This window comes from Penaeus vannamei, chromosome 38 (genome assembly GCF_042767895.1).
Source record: "Penaeus vannamei isolate JL-2024 chromosome 38, ASM4276789v1, whole genome shotgun sequence".
NCBI lineage: Eukaryota > Metazoa > Arthropoda > Malacostraca > Decapoda > Penaeidae > Penaeus > Penaeus vannamei.
The window spans coordinates 757,503-772,502 of NC_091586.1; the positions used below are offsets into that span (position 1 = coordinate 757,503).

A 15,000-nucleotide genomic window follows, 5' to 3' on the forward strand; every position below is an offset into this window, starting at 1 on the left:
CCTCCCACACACGCACCTATGTGTGTATATTATATATACAGGATACATATAGGGTATCTCTGACATTAATTTATTTGTATATATTTCGAAGGTCATCAGATATTTAACCTAAACATGCATTAGGCTGTATCATTATTGCAACTGATATTTTCTCTTAATTATGTCTCAGATTTTCGTTCAGCAGATCTTGGGATGTGCGTGTCTGTACAGATAGATGTAGATATAAAAATGTGTATATTCGTATGCTGATATTTATGTAGATATGACCAAACATGGAGACGCATGTGTGACGCAAAAAAAAAAAAAAAATGCAAATTTTGACACTGAATTCTTGATGAGTTTAGACATTTATTTTTATTACTTTCTTTCTCCTGTGGCAGTGTCTTCTTATGCAAGTGTATTTGCATTTATCTTAATCGTATTCCAGAGTCAGCAATCTTCTTTTCCAAAGGGGTGAGGCACATTTTCTTCCAGAATTTCAGTTTTGTCAATACGGGTGCAAATCATATGTAAAAATGCGAGAATTTCCATAATTGATCCCATTACTTAAAACATGAGAAATGTTTGATTCATTGTCGATGCTCAAGAAATTTAAGAAAGGATAAATTCAGTATAAAACAAGAAATTTATGAAGGGATAAATTTAGTATGGAATGAAACGCCAGGAGCCTATGGTTTGCTGACTAGTGCAAGGATTCAACCCCAATATGACAGCTGAAGTGTGTATTGTACTGGGATTTTGGCGATCTAGAAGCAGCTGTCCGGCTAGTCCAGAGTGGCGAGTGGGTGGTCTGGAAACAGTTGACGAACTGACTTTGACACTGTCTTTTGGGGACTTATAGTTTATTGAGACAAAAATTACATCTCAAAAGGATGAGGTAACTTAGGTTATCCTCACCCTTACAGGTTGGGGACTTGATGATATAGGAGTAACTGTCTGACTTGCTTCGACTGGTGTATTAATGGTCTGGAAGCAGCTGTCCAACTAATTTGGATTGGCGAGTTGGTGTTCTGGAAGCTGCTGTCGAACTGGTCTGGAAAGGCAATATGACAGTCTGGAAGCAGTTGTCTAACTGGTCTAGACTTGATCTGGAAGCAGCTGTCCGGTCTGGGCTGGCGACTTGACGGTCTGGAAGCAGCTGGCGACTTGATGGTCCGAAAGCAGCTGGCCGACTGCTCTAAACAGTCGAATTGGTTGTGACTGGCAGTTAAGTAGTCTAAAAGCAACTTTTTTTTTTTTTGACTAAACTGACAACTTGACCTTCTGGAAATAACTTTTTAACTGAAAGCTGTTCTTGTAGTCTTTGTAATGATGAGCAAATGCAAGGTCTGTTTGGACATCAACAGGAAAAGATTTTTTTTCTTCATAATTTGCGAAATATTTCCTAACCAGAGGAATATGCTTTCGCATGTGTGTTTGTGTATTTACAAGTGTTTCTTTTATTCGCAATGTAAATGTTGGACAAAGGATAAGAAAAACTATTTTGTGTTTGTTACACAATCTTATTGACAAGCAGAACATTGTATTAAAAACTGGCAAAGCTGAAGTAACTTCATTACTTTCAATAGTTAGTTAAAATTACATAGGTTGAAAATGCGCAAAAAAACGGGCATATTATAATAGCCTTTTTTTCCGAAGGCATAAACATTTCCATTTTGAAATAAGACGCTCCATCTCTCACACACATTCACACAGAATTTGAAAAAAAAAAAATGTAAATCACAACACAAACTTGCATGCAATGAAAGCTGGCCAAAAAAAAAAGAAAAAAAAAAAAAAAAGGATTTTCCCTGACAATAAACACCAGAATTGTAAGGCATCCAGGCGCAGGTAAATGATCCCAGACAGGAGAAAACCCTCTCGAGGACTGTTCCCAGATCAGATGACCAACCTTCCCTGGCTGTGTTTCTGGACGACGAAGGAAAAAAAAAAAAAAAAAAAAAAGGCTTGAATTCCACTGGCTTTCCGGGTGATTCTCCAAGGGCAGCGTTTCGAAGGACGCTGCCCTTGAAAAACAATATTCCCAGAATAGAAGGCAACCCCACAAGGCAGTATTCCCAGAGCAAGAAGAGCGAGACGCCACGTGTCAATCCAGTGTCGATTTTGGGAGGCGAGGGATGTAAACAAACCCCTCGCCGCCATTTTTGGACTCCGACTAGACCGCCTCGACTTGTAAATATCAAAATATTTACGAGTGCAGTCGCCTAAACAGAAAAGAAACAAAGGGAAAAACACATACGCACATATACCTCTCCCCCCAAAAGCTGTGTAGATATATATTTATATGTATATACGCATCCCAGAAGGTAAAGGACGAATCAGCGTGGTGAATGTCTGGCTGGTGAGCAGGACGAGAGAACGTGGTCGGACTGAGGGCAATTTTCGTGCGTTTCTCTTTGTACTGTCATCCGCCCAAGTCTGTGGCGAAGGAGGAATAAGAAGGAAAAAAAAAGAACAGCAATGTACACGGGCAAGTGACAGCGTGCAGACGTGTGATATAGGAAAGTGAATACCATATTTTATTGATATATTTTCTTTTTTTTTTGTAACTTATTGTATTAATATATTTTCGTAATTTATTTTTCGTACTAGTCCCTGCTTGTCTCATGGCTGGTATGTTCACCCTTGGCAATGAACAATTTCAGGAAAGTTGGGCGTGATAAAGTGTTCAAAATTTCCGTTTGGCAGGAACACGTTTTCCAAAACCTGAGAAATTAAAATATTTAATGTGTACTTTTGTATTTATCAATCACTACCTGATTTTCTCGATGGCAAAGTTTTCGTTGCGTTACTGACATGAATATTCGTATACTTGACATGCATAAATAAAGAAATAAATGATTTATCAGTCTAGACATGCATATCAACCCGGCAAATAGATGGTTAAATGTATACCTATCAGATATATAGACAGATAGGCCTTAATTTCTTCGTATATGCAGGTCTGTATATATGAAAATTGATTGGGTCGGACCTTACACAATTTCAACAAACCGAAAGGATAAATTTATGACATTATCGGAATTAATGAATATTATGATAGTTAACCGTTACTATTTCTCTGGCGTCTTCATCACACCTTTTACATCCCTCATTATCATATTACAAATTCACATGAGAGAAATTTCAATCTACAAGTGATATATGAGGACTATTGCAACATTCGCCTTGCAATATTTAATTGGTCTGTTTTCTTTCTTTCTTTTCTATATTTTTTTCGTGATTTTACTGTGGAATTCACTGCTGTGGTATTATATATTTTTTTCTGTTTTTTTATCTTTCCTATTATATATATTTTTTCTTTTTTTGTCTTTCCTTCTTCTTCTGCTTCCCTTCTCTTATTCCCTCCTTCGCTAAAAGTCAACAGGACGTGAAACTCCAATCTCCTTCTCTCCCTCTCCTCCTCTCCTCACCTCTTCATTTTTTTCTCATCTTTCATCCTCTCCTCTCACCGCCCCTCCTCTCCTCTCTTCTCTTCTCCCTTCTTCTCCTCTTCCCTCCTTCTGTCTTCTCTTCCCCCTCCTCGTTATAATTGAGCGACCTCGCAAACTGCATGAAGCTAATTCTTAGTAATTATATAAATAATTTAAGAAGGAAAGGTGCAACACACACACACACACACTCTTACTCTCACTCACTCACTCTCACACACACACACACGCACACACACTCACTCACTCACACACACAGATATACATACACACACACACACACACACTCTCTCTCTCTCTCACACACACACACACACACACACACACACACACACACACACACACACACACACACACACACACACACACACACACACACACACACACACACACACACACACACACACACGCTCACAAAACTCACAACCGCAAAAAAATACTTACATGAAAACGTAAATACGAAAACGCGTAGACACCTTTTTTCATGTTGTTTCCTCAGTCAATTTTGTAAATTTGCGCGAAAACATGCACAGAGGGAGAAAGAATAAAAGAAAGAAAAGTACGCAGAAGAGGAGGAAGACAGCGAAGACGAGAAGAAGAGAAGGGATGAAGATGGAGGAGAGAGAGGCGAAGGAGAAGCAGAAAATGAAGAAAGAGGCGAGGCATGTGTGGATAGAGAGAAGAGAGAAGAAGAAACACGTGATAAGGAAGTGGAATAAAGATGAGAAGAGACATACGCGGAAAAACAGCAAAGGGTACGAAGCGGGGAAGGAAGAAAAACTGGAGAAATACAAATACGAAGAGGAGGAAGAAGAACCAAGAGAAGAGGACGTGTAAGAAAGACTGCGAGAAGACAAAGAAAGAGAACTAGGAGCAGCGGAAGAAAGGAAGGAAGAAGAGAAGGCGAAGGAGGAAGAAGGGGGAATATGAGAAAACGAAAAGGAATCGGAGGAATAGACAGATGAAGAAGAAGAGGAAATGCAAGAGGGAGAAACGGAAGGCAATGACACCGAAGAAGGTAGAGAAGAAGGGATGGGGAGAAAAGAGAAAGAGGAAGAGGACGAAGAGGAGGAGGAGGAGGAGGAGAGAGAGAGAGAATCCTCCAGAAGTTTTGAGTTGGTAAACATGATGATGATGAGGGGCAGGGATGACCTAAGAACGGGAGATGAGAACAGGTCACACGTTGGCTCCCTGACCCCGGCTCTCTCGGGGGGCCAAGTTAGGCAAGAGGGGGTTGACCTCGGTTTTGAAGTGTGTGTGTGGAGGGGGCTTTGACCTCTTGCTTCAGGAGGTTGGGAGGGGGGTTGACCTCGCTTCGGAAGTGGGGACGGGAGCTTTGACCTCTTGTTTCGAAAGGTTAGGAAGGGAAGGGGTCTGACCTTGCTTCTGAATGTGTGTGGAGGGGGCTTGACCTCTTGCTTCAGGAGGTTGGGAGGAGGGTTGACCTCGCTTCTGAAGTGGGGGAGGGAACTTTGACCTCTTTTTCAGGTTGGGAAAAGGGTTTTACTTTGTCTATGAAGGAGGGAAGTGATCTTTAGTCTCTTGCTTCAGAAGGGAGAGGGATTTTGACCTTTCTTCAGGAGGGTCAGAGCTGCTGAAGATGGGGGCTCTGACCTCTTGCTTCAAAAGGGGGTGAACTCTGACCTCTTGCTTCAAAAGGGGGTGAACTCTGACCTCTTGCTTCAAAAGGGGGTGAACTCTGACCTCTTGCTTCAAAAGGGGGTGAACTCTGACCTCTTGCTTCAAAAGGGGGTGAACTCTGACCTCTTGCTTCAAAGAGGGTGAACTCTGACCTCTTGCTTCAAAAGGGGGTGAACTCTGACCTCTTGCTTCAAAAGGGGGTGAACTCTGACCTCTTGCTTCAAAGAGGGTGAACTCTGACCTCTTGCTTCAAAAGGGGGTGAACTCTGACCTCTTGCTTCAAAGAGGGTGAACTCTGACCTCTTGCTTCAAAAGGGGGTGAACTCTGACCTCTTGCTTCAAAAGGGGGTGAACTCTGACCTCTTGCTTCAAAAGGGGGTGAACTCTGACCTCTTGCTTCAAAGAGGGTGAACTCTGACCTCTTGCTTCAAAAGGGGGTGAACTCTGACCTCTTGCTTCAAAAGGGGGTGAACTCTGACCTCTTGCTTCAAAGAGGGTGAACTCTGACCTCTTGCTTCAAAAGGGGGTGAACTCTGACCTCTTGCTTCAAAAGGGGGTGAACTCTGACCTCTTGCTTCAAAAGGGGGTGAACTCTGACCTCTTGCTTCAAAAGGGGGTGAACTCTGACCTCTTGCTTCAGAATGGGGTGAACTATGACCTCTTGCTTCAGAATGGGGGGGGGGGATGTTGACCTCTTTCTGGAGGAGAGAATTGGGAGGTGGGGCGGGGGCCGGGATCTTGACCTCTTCCTTCAAAAGGTCAGGACTAGAGAAAGCCTTTCAGAACCTCTTGTGTTCTACCAGATTCAGAAGAGGGAAAAGGGGGAAGGGGGGGGGAGGGGGAGGGGGTAACGCATAGGCCTTCCTATAAAAGGGATTCGTTTAGCACGCACACACACAGACCCACGTACACACAAATCCACGTACACACAAATCCACGTACACACAAATCCACGTACACACAAATCCACGTACACACCCACGCCCAGGGCCTCCACCGAAGCTCCGCGTGTCATACAACCTTGTCAGTGAGCTTTGAACGAAGTGGAGTGACAAACAAACAACAAGCAAACGTGAAAGGTTTTCCACATCATCCTATGAGATTAAAAAAAAAGGAATTCATTTTCCGTGACTAAAATTATTTGACTTTTTAAGAATAATTTCCACTTGGATTATTTGTGTCTTTCAGATTTAAAAGAAAAAAAAAATCACAATATAGAAAAAAAAACGTTAATAAATAATGGATATACAAACGTACTATGAATACAAAATGAAAAATCAAATCAAGGTATGGCGGGTTAGAAAAAAAATAAGCTAAAGGATAAATCTTAAGATAATCCGAGAAGAAAAAAAGCAGATAGTGGAAGGCGACGAATATTTCTCTTTCTTGCGTTCTTTGATTTAAAAAAAATCAGCAGGATTTCTTCTGTTCTCGCCTTCACACTTTCGCCGCTTTAGTGCGGTTTGGCCTGAAAAAAATCAGAGAAAACGGGAATTAGAAAATGGGAGAGGAATTGTTTAATAACCGCCGCAAGAACTATGGTTGCATAGACTACAATAATTTTAACTATAACAATCATGAAAGAGATATCAACAACATGAATAGAGCATAGAATATATAATGACAACATAGGCAATAATAACAGCATAGCGACTGACTTTGATAATCAAATAGCCTTCAGAACTCAACTGATAAAGGTAGAGAATAGGACAAGTCTATAAATAACATCTTTGTGACTGGCAGGCAGACAGTGAAAAAAAAAAAAAAAAAAAAAATGCCGGTCACCACAGTAGCACAGAGGGATAATAACACAAGACGATATAGACACATCTGTGTTCACCAGACAGAGAGAAACACACTAAACACACACACGTGTCACACTAGCATTTTTCCCGTCATTTTTTTGACAATTTTATTTAACATAAATACAAACATTCTCGAATATAGCTCTTGATTTGACTATGCTTGGCTGAAAAAGTTGACGGAAAGGTTTTCAGACGGAAATGATCATTATCGTCAGACTGGAGAATCGACAATTCGCTCAAAAATTGACAAAATTTCAGAAAATTATAAAAAAATTGACGGAAAAGTGCTAATGTGACAGCATCTTTAAAGACATAGGGAGAGACCTAGTTCCTGTCATACTTAGTGCCTGCCCACTGACGGGTTCCAGTGCCAGTGCCCCGCTATTCCCAGTCTTGGGCCTTACAGAGTGCCAGCCCACTGACGAGTTCCAGTGCCAGTGCCCCGCTCTTCCCACAGTCTTAGGCCTTAGAGAGTGCCAGCCCACTGACGAGTTCCAGTGCCAGTGCCCCTCTATTCCCAGAGTCTTAGGCCTTATAGAGTGCCAGCCCACTGACGGGTTCCAGTGCCAGTGCCCCGCTCTTCCCAGAGTCTTTGGCCTTACGGAGTGCCAGCCCACTGACGGGTTCCAGTGCCAGTGCCCCGCTATACCCAGAGTCTTTGGCCTTACAGAGTGCCTGCCCACTGGCGAGTTCCAGTGCCAGTGCCCCGCTATTCCCAGAGTCTTTGGCCTTACGGAGTGCCTGCCCACTGGCGAGTTCCAGTGCCAGTGCCCCGCTATTCCCAGAGTCTTTGGCCTTACAGAGTGCCTGCCCACTGGCGAGTTCCAGTGCCAGTGCCCCGCTATTCCCAGAGTCTTTGGCCTTACAGAGTGCCTGCCCACTGGCGAGTTCCAGTGCCAGTGCCCCGCTATTCCCAGAGTCTTTGGCCTTAGAGAGTGCCAGCTCACTGTAAAGTCCCAGAGCCTGCCCCACTAAAGCCCGTTTAATGAGCAACTCCCATTTCCTGCCCATTTTATTGATCTTTGAGATGTCTCCGTTCACTCCCCTGGGGAATATTCCAGTGCCAGTGAGAAGTGCCCAGTTTGTGTGTGTGTGTGTGTGTGTGTGTGTGTGTGTGTGTGTGTGTGTGTGTGTGTGTGTGAGAGTGAGAGAGAGTGAGAGAGAGAGAGAGAGAGAGAGAGAGAGAGAGAGAGAGAGAGAGAGAGAGAGAGAGAGAGAGAGAGAGAGAGAGTGAGAGAGAAAGAGAGAGAGAGATTAAGAGAGAGAGAGTGTGTGAGTGAGTGTGTGTGAGTGCCTATCGCGAAAGACCCACTGAAGGACCAGCCATTGAGATGTTCTCTAGGTAGCCTCCCCGAATACCGAATAAAACAAATAATAATATTAATCCCGTTGATAAGTTCCCAGTGCCAACCGACCGTCTCTGACAAAGCATCAGTAAAAAAAAAAAAAAAAAAAACACCCACTCCTCCCCCGCCCTCTTCTTCTCCCTCATCAACCCCCGCTCACGTCTCTCCCTCCCTTCCTTTCCTCTCTCTTCTCCCTCCCTCGCCACCCTCTCCTCCCTCACCCTCTTCTACTCCCTCCCCATCCTCTGCCCACGTCCCTCCCTCTCTCTTCTCCCTCCGTGTCTCCCACTCATTCCCTTCCTCTCTCTTCTCCTCCCCTCCCCAACCCCCGCCCTCGTCCCTCCCTTCCCTCCCTCTCTCCCTCAACGGAGACCGACCTGCATTCCTCCCCCGCCTTCTTCTCCCTCCCCCTCTCTCTCTTCTCCTCCCCGTCCCTCCCTCTTCCTTCTCCTTTCCCTCCCTCTCTCTTCTCCTTCCCTTCCCTCCCTCTCTCTTCTCCTTCCCTTCCCTCCCTCTTTCCTTTCCCCTTCCTCCTTCCTTCTTCCTTCCCCTCCCTCTCTTCCTTCAACGGAATGACCGACTTGCATCCACTCCCCTTCGCCCTTCTTCTCCTCCCTCCTCTCTCTCTTCTCTCTCCCTCCCCTCTTCAACCTCCTCATCGTCCCTCCCTCTCTTTCTTCTCCCTCCCTTCCCTCCCTCTCTCTTTCCTCCTCCCTCTCCCATCCCCTCCCTCCCTCCCTTCCCTTCCCTTCCTCCCCTCCCCCAACCCCCCTCCCTCCTCTCTCTCCCTCCCTGTCCCTTCCTCTCTCTCTCCTCCCACTCCCCTTCCCTCCCTCTCTCCGACCGACCTGCATCACAAGTTATTTCTGGTGCATCAGCCTTGTTCTCTTCCTCCTCTCTCTTCTCCTCTTCCCTCCCCTTCCTCACTCTTCTCCCTCCCTTCCTCCCCTCCCCAGACCCTGCCCTCTCTCTCTCTCCTCCCTCCCTTCCTCCCCTCCCCCAACCCTTCCTCCCCTTCCTCTCTTCTTCTCCTTCCCTTCCTCCTCTCTTCCTCCCTCCCTCTCCCTCTCTCCCCTCACCGACCTGCATCACAAGATGGTGCACGCCTTGTTCTTCCTCCTTCTCTCTTCTCCCTCCCTTCCCTTCCTCTCTCTTCTCCTTACCTCCCTCCCTCTTCCCTCTTCTCCCTCCCTTCCCTCCCTCTCTCTTCCTTCTTCCCTTCCTCTCTCTCTCCTCTATCTTCCTCTCTCCTTTCCTCTCTCTCTTCTTCTTTCCTTCCCTCCCTCTTCCCTCCTTCCCTCCCCCCCCCCCCCTCTTTCCTTCACCGACCTGCATCACAAGATGGTGCACGCCTTGTTCTCCTTGAAGGGGTTGTCGGACTGCGTGATCCCGGTGACGAGGACGTCCTCCTGCTGCGTCTCCTCGCAGTACTTCATCAGGCTGCGGAGAGGGCGGTCGTTAGAGCGGGGGAGTGGGCGGGGGGGGGGGGAGTGGGCGGGAGGGGAGGGGAGGGGGGGAGGAGAAGAGAGAGGGAGGGGAGGGAGAAGAGAGAGAGGGAGGGGAAGGGAGGGAGGAAGAGAGAGAGGAGGGACGTTAAGGCGGACGATGGGGAGAGTGGAAAAAGAAGAAGGTATGGAGAGAGAGAGAGAGAGAGAGAGAGAGAGAGAGAGAGAGAGAGAGAGAGAGAGAGAGAGAGAGAGAGAGAGAGAGAGAGAGAGAGAGAAAGAGAGAGACAAACAGACAGAGACGGATAGATAGACAGATAGATAGAGAGAGAGAGAGAGAGAGAGAGAGAGAGAGAGAGAGAGAGAGAGAGAGAGAGAGAGAGAGAGAGAGAGAGAAAGAGAGAGAGAGAGAGAGAGAGAGAGAGAGAGAGAGAGAGAGAGAGAGAGAGACATGAGACAGATAGATAGATAGATAGAGAGAGAGAGAGAGAGAGAGAGAGAGAGAGAGAGAGAGAGAGAGAGAGAGAGAGAGAGAGAGAGAGAGAGAGAGAGAGAAGTAAGCGGAGTAGGAGTGAGAGGAGGGAATGGGCGAAAGACAGAGAGAGAAAGGAGAGTAGGCAGCGGTGGAAGGGAGGGAAAGGACAGGGGCCGATAGAGGAGTGAGAGGAAGGCAGGAAGGAATCGAAAAGAAGACAGGGAGTGAGTGAAAAGAGGGAATGAGAAGGGAATGGATAGAGGGAGGGGAGGGAGGAAAGAGGAAGGAGGGAGGGCGGGAGGGTGGGAGGGAAGATGAAGGAGGGAGGAGGGCGGAAGGGAGGGAAGAGGAACGAGGGAGGGAGAGGAGGGGAGTGAAAAGGGGAATGAGGATAGAGGGCGGTGAGGGATGAGGTGGAGGGAGGGGAGGGAAGAGGGGAAGGAAGGAAGAAGGAGGGAGTGGAGGGAGGGACGGAGGGGAGTGAAATGGGAATGGGATAGAGGGCGGAGAGGCATGAAGAGGAGGGAAGAAGAAAGGGAAAGAGGGAGGGAGGGAGGGAGGGAGGGAGGGAGTCAAAAAGGGAATGGATAGAGAGCGGAGAGGCATGAAGAGGAGCGAGGGAAGAGGAAGGAAGGAAGGAAGGAAGGAAGGAAGGAAGGAGGGAGGGAGGGAGGGAGGGAGGGAGGGAGGGAGGGAGGGAGGGGGATCATGCGAACAGCGGAACGTGGAGTGTGATGGATGAGTGTATTGTGTGTGTGTGTCATACCCTGTCGAGTATCTGAGACTCGATCGGAATGTAAAGAACACGAGGTAAGAATGATGTAAGAATTACACAGAACATACTGATGTGGATCTGTTAGAATGATACAAGAATGGCATAGAATATACTAACGTGGATCTGTTAGAATGTAAGAATTGCGTTGGAATGATAGAATTACACAGAACACACTAATGTGGATCTGAAAGAATGATACAAGAATGGCATAGAATATACTAACGTGGACCTGTTAGTATGATATAAGAATTACATAGAACATACTAATGTGGATCTGTAAATATGACACAAGAATTCCATAGAATATACTAACGTGGATCTGTAAGAATGATATAAGAACTACACAGAATATACTGATGTGGATCTGAAAGAATGATATAAGAATGGCATAGAATATACTAACGTGGATCTGTTAGAATGTAAGAATTGCGTTGGAATGATAGATTTACACAGAACATACTGATGTGGATCTGAAAGAATGATATAAGAACTACACAGAACATACTGATGTGGATCTGAAAGAATGATATAAGAACTACACAGAACATACTGATGTGGATCTGAAAGAATGATACAAGAATGGCATAGAATATACTAACGTGGATCTGTTAGAATATAAGAATTGCGTTAGAATGATAAAATTACATAGAGCATACTAATGTGGATCTATTGGAATGATATAAGAATTACACAGAACATACTAATGTGGATCTGTAAGAATGATACAAGAATTGTGTAGAATATACTAACGTGGATCTGCTAGAATTATAGAATTACAAAGAACATACTATTGTGGACCTGTTAGAATGATAGAACTACACAGAATATACTAATGTGGATCTGAAAGAATGATACAAGATTGGCATAGAATATACTAACGTGGATCTGTTAGTATGGTATAAGAACTACACAGAACATACTGATGTGGATCTGTTAGAATATAAGAATTGCATTAAAATGATAGAATAACAAAGAACATACTAATGTGGATCTGTTAAAATGGTATAAGAATCACACAAAGCTTAATAATGTGAGCTTGTCAAACATACTCCACATTTAAACATACAAGGACAGTTTGCAACTACAAAAAGTATACCAAAATCATAACACAGGAATAAGTATACAGAACATACTTCGCCATATGAGGAATGCCAGGATATGACACATGAATAAATATGTTGATTGGGTGAATGACAGGTAGATGACAGGTGAACGCAGGGAGTGGAAGGAGAAAGAGTGATAAAAGAGAGGAAGGCATAAATGGATGATTGATCGGAGAATTAGGAGAAAACTGAAAGAGAATGGGAAGAAATTGCGAAGAAATGATAGGCATAACAAAAAAATTATTGTCAAAAAAAAAAAAAAATTATTGCAATACTGGATGTAAATTGAAAATATTGATGGCAACGTTTTAGTAAAAGAATAGAAATAGAAATAGAGAATAGAAATATGAGAATGCGATAAATATGAGAATACGGTAAATATTATATACAAAATTTGATTTTCTTTATAACTTTAGAGATATTTATACTATCAACGATAATTGTGATATAGATTTTGATAATTATAATAACATGATTACGGTGATGATATTCATAGTGATATTAATAGCGATTAAAAAAGATAATTATATTATTACTAATACTAATAACAATATTTCTTTACAAGAATAACAACAACACTAACGAAATATGAGTAATAACAACAAAAGTAATAACATCGTTAATAATATAAAATAACTATCCGGAGGGTTAATAAAACTTGATAAAAAATGATATCAAACTGGCAAAGGAAAATCAAATCTTTATAAATAATCAAAATGTATGATATGAAAAGTGATTATGATAAGATTTTCAAAATTATGAATCATGTAAAAAAAGTTAATTGTTGCTAAGTCAAGTGAATATGGTAAATCTATGTGAACCTTTTGTTTAACAAAATGTATCAAGCATTAATTAATACACATAAATATACACAGACACAAACACACACATACAGACACAGATAGACCAAACACACACATACATGTGCACTAATACACACACAAACACACTTATTTGGGAGGATGTATGTGTGTATGTGTATATGTATATATATACATATATACATATATACATATATACATACATACATACATACATACATACATATATATATATATATATATATATATATATATATATATATACATATATATACATACATACATACATACATACATACATATATATATATATATATATATATATATATATATATATATATATATATATATATATATAGACATATATATAGACATATATAGACATATATAGATACACAGACAGATAGATAGATACAGATAAATAAACACACACACACACACACATATACACACGCATAGACACACACACACATACACCCCCCCCCCCCCCCCAAACACAAAGCCAGCCCCCACTGAACGTGATTCCCCGGTTCGGCGGAATGGGCACAGGTGGCGCACACCTGTCTTGGCCGCCTTACACCTGCACTCGCGCCCCCGCCCGTCCGCTGCCCATTTCCGCCTGGCCCTGATTATTTAGCCATGCCCACTCGTCCTGCGTATTCGACGTGCCCACTCGCTACCCACCTCCGCCTTGCCACCCCTGCCCACTCCCCCTGAGTATTCGCTCTGCCCACACTCTCCCTGCCCACTCTCCCTGCCCACTCGCTCTGGAGTACAGGCCCCTGCCCACTTCTCCCTACCCACTCTCCCTTCCTAACCACCCACCCTGCCCACTCTCCCTCCCCCTTCCCCACTCTCCCCTTCCTGCACCCACCCTCCCTCTCTCCCTTCCCCACCCACCCTGCTCCACTCCTCCCTTCCCACCTCACCCTCTCTCCTCCCTTCCCCACCCACCCTCCCTCTCTCTCCCTTCCCACCTCCTCACTCTCCTCCTCCTCCCTTCCCACTCTCCTCTCCCTCTCACTCCTTCCCCCACTCTTGCCCTCTCCCACCCACCCCTGCCCACCTCCTTACACCACTCTCCCTCCCCACTCTCCCTCCCTCTCTCCCTATCCCACATCCCCTCCTCCGCCACCCTGCCCACTCTCTCCTTCCCACCCACCCTCCCCTCTCGCCCTGCCCACCCACCCTGCCCACTCCCCCTCCCCCACTCTCCCTTCCCACTCCCCCTCCCCACCCACTCCCTGCCCACTCTCCCTTCCCACCCACCCTCCCCTCTCGCCCTGCCCACTCGCCCTGCCCTCTCTCCCTGCCCACTCTCCCTGCCCACTCTCCCTTCCCTCTCTCCCTTCCCATTCACCCTGCCCACTCTCCCTCCCCTCTCACCCTCCCCTCTCTCCCTCCCCACTCCTCCTCCTCTCAGCCAATCAGAGTCGGCCAAGCGTCTCAGGTACTCAGAATTGGCCAATCACGTGCGACTTTTCCAGTGGTCAGCTGACGGCACTCGGGCACGTTGCTTAGCCAGTAATAAAAAGAAAAGAGAAAGTGGGGAAGGAAATATAGAAAAGAAAAGAAAAGAAAAGAGAGTTGAAAAGGAAATAAAGAGAAAAATAAAATAAAGAAAAATAATGAAAAGAAAAAGAAATAAAGAAAAGATAAAGAGATAATGAAAAAAGAAAAGACAAGAAATAAAGAAAAATAGGAAATAAAAAAAAAAAAAATAAAAATAAAGAAAAGAAAAAAGAAAAAAGGTAAAAGAAAAGAAAAGAAGAGAAAAAGAACCAAAGAATATATATATATATATATGTATATATATATATATATATATATATATATATATATATCATCCAAACTATACATTCGATTCCCCCCCCTTAAAAAAACTGCCAACCTCAAAAGAAAAAGAAAAAGAAAAAGAAATAATAATAATGATAATAATAATAATAATAATAATAATAATAATAATAATAATAATAAACCGACTGGATACTAAGAAGAAGACGAAAAAGAAGAAGAAAAACGGACTGGATACCCAAACCGCATGCACCCACGCCTACGCGAACGGCAGCCCGCGCACCGCCAGCCGCTCCAACCCACGTGGCCGCCCTCAGAGCAGAGTATTAATGGCCGACAATCTTTCTTATCGCTCTTCCGGCCA

At 44.2% G+C, this 15,000-nt stretch overlaps 1 long non-coding RNA gene across 2 annotated transcripts in view; it reads right to left on the minus strand.

Moving 5' to 3' along the window:
• Positions 1-1,481: 1,481 nt before the first annotated feature.
• Positions 1,482-15,000, minus strand: part of LOC138859728 (uncharacterized) — a 70,350-nt gene continuing 56,831 nt past the window's right edge. The window contains exons 3-6 of one of the 2 annotated variants that reach the window (XR_011398208.1): positions 9,553-9,663; positions 5,166-6,540; positions 4,844-5,045; positions 1,482-4,707 (exon numbers count right to left, since the gene is read on the minus strand). This is a non-coding gene — a long non-coding RNA (uncharacterized lncRNA). Of the gene's footprint in view, positions 5,046-5,165; positions 6,541-9,552; positions 9,664-15,000 lie in introns of both variants that reach the window. The other variant, XR_011398207.1, reaches the window with a different exon arrangement.